Consider the following 8,094-nt stretch of genomic DNA (forward strand, 5'->3'; position numbering starts at 1 on the left):
TAATAAATTAATTTTTTTAATATTAAATATATATATTTTTTTTTTTTTTTTTTTAAAAGTTGAAGTAGGTGACTTATTAAAATATATATATATATATATATTTTTTTACATATTTGCTAAAATTGTCACCTTGTTATGACAGTAAAATATGATGCAGATAATTCCTTCCTTCTCCCTGTAGTTTTACTGCCACCTGCAGAAACATACAGTTTGGTCAGAGACAATCAATCAGAGCCAGGAGGAGGGTCTCAGCTCTGTCAATCATGTTTGTGTATGCACTGCTCACACCCTCTTCCTTGTTCTTTGCTACGCTGCAACTCCTTCCGCACAACAAAGCCTGCAGTGAATGTGGAGGATAGTTAGCATGGCCAAAGATGACAACAGACAATCAGTTTTTCTGTTTGCAATTAACATATTTATTTGCAGGTACATGAGTGTGATTGACAGCCATAAGACCCTCCACCTGGCTCTGACTGGTTGTTTCTGACAGTGCTGTGTGTTTCTCCAGTTGGCAGTAGGAACTCTAGAGTGATTATTTGTTTCATGTTATACTGTGACAACATAATGAAAGTTTTATGAAATGTGTCATAAAGATATTTTAATAAAAACTACATACTGCAGTTGTGACAAACATATTCCAAGTTTTTAAGTTCCAGTGCTTTCCTATTTTCTGCATGAAGATCGAACAAGAAATTATCTGGACCCTTTCCTGAAAAAATGTTCATATGCGACAGTAAACCTCACTGATTTCAATTTATTAAAAAATATAAGACTTTACAAACACTAAGTGTGCTATACTTACTACAGACACTAGGAGGGCAAGTTAAAGGTAGGAACCACTGGGAGTCCGTCTTTCTACAGTTTGAACATCTTTTTATGAGTGGAAAACATTAAGAAAGGATCTTCTAAGCAGTGATTGATGATTTGGACTTGTCTTAGATCTGTAGGTTGATTTTGTTTAAAATGAATTATCTTTTAAAATGGAGAATAAAAAACAAGATTGATTTTTTTTTCTAAATATTTTCGCGTAGGGCTGTGCTCCAGCAGTAACAGATGAAATCATTTTACATTTTTTTTTTTACACATATTCACACAATGTGCTGATAAATATGCAGGTTAGTTCAGTTTTAATTGAAGACGTTTTGTTATACAGAAAATGTTTTATGGTAGTTGTTTTTATTATCATCATTATTATTATCACGTAGAAGTAACTACTTTCTCTATTAGGGTAAATATTAAGCTTGAATGTGACAAGGTCAACTAAACTGGCACACTAATACAGCCATCAATAATAAAAAAAACAATCATATTATCTCATCTGAGTAGAATTTGGAAGAGTTTGCTGATCATGCAAGTAACAAACTGCATGATCAGCAAATGTGTCCTCTTTCAATGAGGTTTATGTAAATGAAAGTGTTATAAAAACAGGAAGTCCCTTTATAGTTTTATTTTGGTTATTCAACACATACATTTCCACACTTCCACAGGTTCCTACCTGTCCTGCTTCAGCCGTGACCTTGGTCCGCACAGTTCAGAGGTGGAGGTAGAGCCTGCAGAGCCATGTCGTTCTCTTTCTGGTGGGCGTCTCCTCAGCAGCAGCAAGCGGTGCAGCAAGCCCCATGATTTGTTAAATATAGAGCGGTGCTTTAGATCACGTAATACACGCAGTGTTCTTACAGGCAGCCGTGTCTGACAGAGGTATAACATTTCATAACTTTAAATAGATTTTCCACCAGCACACAGATTCAGTGGTAACGCTGTGGTTTTGAATGCAATTTTAGTGCGCCGACCTGTTGCTGACCTCTGAAATGATGTACGAATTCATTTCGGGAGGTTTTTATTTTTATTTTTTAATCACTTGCGCGCTACGATTGCTCATCAAAAGAGTTGAAGTCCAGCAGAGGGAGCAGTAGCCCGACAGTAACTGTAGAACAGCAGGATCATGTGAAAGTGTGTGTCGGTCAGCTGGTAACAAAGTGACGTGATGGTTGCAGAGTAGGTTCAAGTCTTTCCATCCTAATGTTTCCAGATACAACCTCGGAGTCAGAGAAAAGGAATGGCGGATGTATTATAGGACAGGCAGAACGTCAAACAATTAGGTTTACGTTGTTTATTCATCACATTAAGTTGGCAAAATAAGGTTTTGCTTTCGAATGATATATGGTCAGAAGCCAGATCCATCACAATGTTATATTTCCTCACATTGTTAGGTGTAACGTAGTCGTGTTCATATTCAAATACATTTGCTTCAGTCTGGACTTTTTTCCAACATTTTTGTGTTTCCTTAATCACCTAATGTTGATTTTGTTTATTTATTTGTTAGTCAGATTTGAAGGAAGTTTACATATTTGTTTGGCTCAAATGCATTTTTGTATTTCGTTTTAACGGCTTTCTCAATATTTGTTACTTTAAGGCAGTTTTTAATAACACAGACTTCGTCTTAAATAAAACATTATTTTACATGCTTTTTCCTTTAATTGATAAAACCATCGACTATCCCTCTGACATACTAATTTAGAAACTTCCTGATGACACATCAAAAAACAAAAAGGATAACAGAGAAAACGACTAAAATAAAGATTAAGAAACATTGTTTTTAGCAAAGTTACATCCTTGGTTAAAAGCATCTTCAGCTCATTATGTGAGTACACGAGTCATATTTATGAGATGTATGAATCGTTAGATTTAAGCTCTTAAATAATCTAGTGAGTTGAGGCTGAAATGTCGGGGTTATCTTTCTGAGGAGGATGTGAGCCTTTGTTTACAGTCATCAGAGGGACACAAAGACGGCACTAAATCAGTTCTGATCTTGTTGTGAGCTGTTGAGCTGCTGTTACCACATGCATTATTCTCCTTAACTAAATGCTAAATGCTAATGGATCGCGGCTGATTATTTAAAAAAATAACACGACAATTCACTGTAACTTCACTCTCAGTTAGTTGCCGTCTTATTGTGGCCTATCTGCTGCTGATGAAGCGTCATGTTTAAGCGTTAAAATGATTTCATTTTTTTTCTTGTTCGCTTTATAGGCTGAAACTACCAACCATTCTGGCTGATTTTATTCGCTTTAGTTATTTACGAGGAAACAGGTCCTCTAATTAGCAGAGCCACTGCTGGGCTGCCTGCCCAGGAGGGTATTTCCATTTATCAACACTGATAAAAAGGGACAAGCCAGAGCCTGTGTGTGTGTGTGTGTGTGTGGCTGCTGCACCTGGGGCAGTGGGCTGCCTGGACATGGGTGGGATTCTGTTTCCATCATCAGGATTAGACTCTTATGAGTGACTAAAGATTAGGATCTGTTTTGGCTTTTTTTTTTTTTTTTTTTTTTGCCATGTCAAGGACAGTAATTCAGCAGCAAACAAGAACCAGTAAACATGGGTATTCAGCAGCAGCAGCTCGCCGACGCCGTGTTTAAACAGAAAGGAGTTTGTACAGGGGTCCTGTTACCAAGCATCCTCTGTTGGTGGCATCTGCTGCATGAAACCGGCCAGAAAGTCTTCATTAGAGAAAATAATCACATTTCAAAGATTTGGCCTCTGAGTCTTTGGTGGTAAAGATAAAAAAAAACAAACAGTTTCTAGACAAGTTACTGATGTATGAAGCTTTCATTGCAGTTGCTTAGTTTGGATAAAGAGTATTGGAAAAAAGCCTTGAAGTTCTCTGATTTATCAAAGGAGGAAAATCATGTTAAACACATTTCTTTGCAACTATGCTGAAAGGAATAATCTTTTCTTTTCTCAAAGTCAGAGCATACAGACAATCCACTTACCTAATGGCTCAAGCTTGTCCAGAATCTGGAGTTCTACCTCCTGCTGTGTTCTCCTCCAGGTTTTCAATAGGATTTAGATCTGCAGACTGTTGGCACACTGCAAAAACACAAAATATTAGCAAGTATTTTTGTCTGGTTTCTAGTGTACATGTCTACATACACCTGAAATAAGATCAGTCTAGCTTGCATGGAAATTTTCTGCAATAATTCCTGAATATTGATAAAATAATTACTTTTTCCGTTGTCCAATCTTCTTTCAATACATTTCCCCCATGTTATCAGTGAAAACATTTCAAGGACGATTACAACTTTTTAAAATCAATAATCAGGAGTTGTTGGCTCTAAACAAGCTCCCACATCTCGTAGAAAAGTTCTTTGTAAGCTAATTTTATTTTATATCAAGTTTATGTAGAGATTTACACTAAAAACTTGACAAAAATACCTGGTAAGATTTTGTGTTTTTGCAGTGAATTCAATGATGGTAAAATATACCAGATTGTATTGAAAACCTCCTGGTTTTGCAGTAATTACATTTCTTTGCTAGGCATTTAGATTATTTTAGTCGTTTTATTTTACTCTAGCATGCAGAATGGCATTGTGTGGCAGGAACTGTTAGCTAATAATGCTACACCAGAAGCAAGTGTTTGAAGGGGGGTTTTTTTTGTCAGTACTGCAGTACATAACACTCAGCACAAGATGGCAACACTCAACCACTAAATGAGAGGCTCACTACAGCTTAAATAGCGTCTGTTAGCTACAGAAAAAACCTTTAACATGATTATTCAAACTTTGATTTCATTGTATTTGTCCCAGCATCAAATTCATTGACTGACAGTGATGTGCCATCAAAGGTGGACTTTATAAAGACTATAATTCTAGGTTTTTAGCAAGTAGTGCAAACTTAAAACGACGCGCTTTCATGTCAAACTGGAAATGAAATCGAGGATTATTAGTTGCACAATTTGCATAACTGTAACTCTTTGTGTTATTGCTGTAAACACAGAAACCAAAAGCTGTATTTATGCAATGGGAAGTTCGAAATGAATGTGTGCAGCTCGACAATCACCGGGGGAATTTACTTGAAGGAGCTTGAGAAGCAGGAGTTTGACAAACACACAACGGCTGTCGCATGTTCACAACACATTGTTGTGGAAGTTTAATGTAATGAAGATTAGTCACTTCTAGAAACATGACAAACTGGCTGTGGGTACGCATGTCACAAGCAGAAAGGGCACTGAACCTCGTCAGCGGGCCATGCGCCTATCAGGAATGGGGGTTAGTCATTTCTGTAGATCTCAGACAAGCAGAAGAAACTTTTATCTCACAACCGATGGCAAAGCATCCGTTGTTTTCTCTTCAACAGCTAAACTTCATCTGCTTTCATTTGGATGGACGGGGGACAAAAAGAGACGCATCGCTCACACTGTTTCATAAGTTACTTTATTAATTTGTAAGGTCTTACACTTATTCACACTCACAACCTTATTCATGTTTTGTCATTTCAATTTATCAGAATTTCATTTTTGTTTTGTTTTTTTCTGGGGAAAGCTATATGAATACAATGCTTTTGTCAGATTAAATGATCATTAAGCAGGTATTAAACATACTTTTCAATAAGTTGACATTTCTGCATTAAAATGTTTTTATTGGTCTAATGTAATATTCAGATTTTATTTACTTTTTTTCGTTAGTTGTAAGCAGAAAATCATCATTATTAGAAATGAAAGCTTGAAAACATCAGTCTGCGTGATTGATCTATAAAAACGGTTTTACTAAATGAGCCGAGTTACTGAAAAAATTGAAGCTTTTCAAGTGTTTTCCAATTTGTTGATTATGTCTGCATCAGTGTCCGTCCACATATGCTTCTGTGCCACTTACCTCAACAAAATCCAGCAAAGTTTGCGGTTATAATGCGATAGACATAAAAAAGTTCAAAATGTATGAATACTTTTGCAAGTTGCTATATTTGGGAATCAATTAGCAAATCTAAAGTTTTAAATGAAGCATAAGTATAACCACCTCAATAAAACAACAAATGTTTTACGTGGCACTGTTTTTTTTAATGAAGCAGTTACTTCCTAGAGGCTTCAGGTGAGAATTCAAATCAAAGTATATAGAATCCAATAGAGTCAGCATTAAAATAAGACGCCAATGTAAGCATATTTCATGTTTGTCCATCAAATTTCTATTCACAGACACCACTTTTTATTTCCCAGCTGTGTTTAGGGTTTATGTTTAACAATAAAACAATTTTGTACATTAAAAGACAAATTTGGATTAGCACACGTTTTTATTTCTGCACTCTTTCTGACACTTGGGGATTTTCATTTAATTTCTTTTAAAGTATGCAGTGTCATTCTCTGATGTATTTATAATCAGTGTGAAGGATTGATGGGTATCGCTCCTCCCTGTTTTCCATTCGCCGTACGACCGCATCGTCACGCAGCAGCCAGACTTTGGATATTTTTAAATCTGCAGACAGAAAAGTGAATTCTTCTCTGAAACTTCAGGCAGTCAGAACCACTTGTATGCACAATGGTTTTATCTGTTTGTTTGGTTTTTTTTTTTGCTCTAAAGCAAAACAACAGAAATAACTGTAATGCCAGCCGGACTACGATGCTTCCGTTCGTCAAGGCACATCTATGGCAGCAGACACATGACAGTGACTGAGTGCCTGCGAGGTGTGAAGTGTGACCATGTCCCATCGCCTTAGTTTATGAAAATTAAACCGTTGAGTTCATTTCAGAGTTCATTCAGATGATACAAGCTAAATTAAAGCTTTATTTCTTTGTCTGTAAGTTTACATTCAATCTGCCTTCCTCGCAAAAGCCTCTTTCCTCTCCGTAGCGAGGCGTCTGTTGAGCTGTTTACTCTTAGTTAAGCATAAGGAGAGCGATGAGAGGAATCTTTCTTCTCTTGGAGGACCCTGCTGGTTAATAAGTTACTGGAGGACAAAGAGCTGACATTGCCCAGCGCCACAAGCGGTGGCCGTCCTTCCTTCAGCTCGGGTCGTTGGGGTTATCAGTGACAGGGGGAACAATAGGAAGTGGTGAGACCAATCAAGGCGCAGCACATCGCTCGCCTCCGTGTGAATGCTGCTGGGAAATAGAGCCGTCTGCCCACTGGCCTCGCTGATTGCACAAGCACACGGATCCGTGGAGCTGTCAACACCACCACGAGCGAGTCACCTGTCATGCAGCGCTCTTTTGCCCTTCTCATTAGGTCGCTGGCAATCATCACTCGGTGTCAGCGTTTCCTCAGAAAGTCTCCACAGAAACCTGCAGAGAAAAATCTAAATCATTGGGAGACGAAGGGTGGATGTCAGATTTTACTGGCAGGATAGAGAAATGGCTTCCTGCAGTACCTCTTAGACTTCTCAAAAAGCACAGTGATGACCAAACAACACCTGGCCGATCAGGTGTTGTTTGGGTTAGGGTAGAGTGGGACTTGGTTGTTAACTAGTCAGGAAAGGAGAGGGCATCGATTTAAAAAAGGTAAACCGTCAGATGCTTCATTTGTTAAAAATTTTAAATTATGTGTTGTTTTTGTTTGTTTGTTTGTTTATGATCATTGTCTAAGAATCAACTTAATATGGAGATTTAGGTGTTGGGTTTTCCTGAACTATCTCTGTAGTTATGCTGCAAAAGGCTTTGGATGCTGAAGGGCAAACTGACCACTTTTCCACTCTGTGCAACTTTCTTCTTCTACTACTTTCATTATTTAACTTAACCTAAAGTTAAGTGTTAACTTTAGGTTTTCTCTCTGTTTTTCCCCCCATCTTAAATTGTTCTTGCTATTTTTTGTGTGAAAAAAGTGCAGATATCCTACTTCTTAATTATGTGGATTTCTGGTTATGTACAGATGGACATACTTCATTAGAATAACACAAACTGACCTGCGTTAGTCTGTTTGTGTTAAAACTGACTGTTAGCCACATTTTACAGGGATGTAAAAGTACAGGTATGTACTTTAAGTGTTAACATTATGTAAAAGTACAGGTATGTATACAGGTATGTAATTTACATACCTGTGGTTAAAATACTGTGAATGTTTTGTTAGTGAGTTTCTCCAGACAGATCCAGAGTAGATACATACACGATCTGCTGAATCAGGAAGTCACTCGTCTAGAACCTGCCCGACAACATGAAGTATGTTGAGGAAAATCTCAAAAAGCGTGAAGCATCTTCTCTCGATCTAACAACATTATTTACTTCTATCAGTTTGGAAAGGATTACAGCGCAGTTCCTAATAGTTTAGGACTCCAGTGAATCACACAGAGAGCCACAATTCACAAAGAGAGAAAAATATGAAACAATGCCGTGCA

At 37.4% G+C, this 8,094-nt stretch overlaps 1 protein-coding gene across 2 annotated transcripts in view; it reads right to left on the reverse strand.

The window, feature by feature from the left end:
• Positions 1-1,601, reverse strand: part of perm1a (PPARGC1 and ESRR induced regulator, muscle 1a) — a 12,059-nt gene extending 10,458 nt beyond the window's left edge. Inside the window, exon 1 of one of the 2 annotated variants that reach the window (XM_015035718.1) lies at positions 1,494-1,601. The gene's annotated coding sequence lies outside the window, so the exon portion shown is untranslated. Of the gene's footprint in view, positions 1-1,467 lie in introns of both variants that reach the window. The other variant, XM_015035719.1, reaches the window with a different exon arrangement.
• Between the last annotated feature and the right edge of the window lie 6,493 nt (positions 1,602-8,094).

Source organism: Poecilia latipinna, unplaced genomic scaffold (assembly GCF_001443285.1).
Source record: "Poecilia latipinna isolate Pla-1442-1.1 unplaced genomic scaffold, P_latipinna-1.0 Scaffold346, whole genome shotgun sequence".
Lineage (NCBI taxonomy): Eukaryota > Metazoa > Chordata > Actinopteri > Cyprinodontiformes > Poeciliidae > Poecilia > Poecilia latipinna.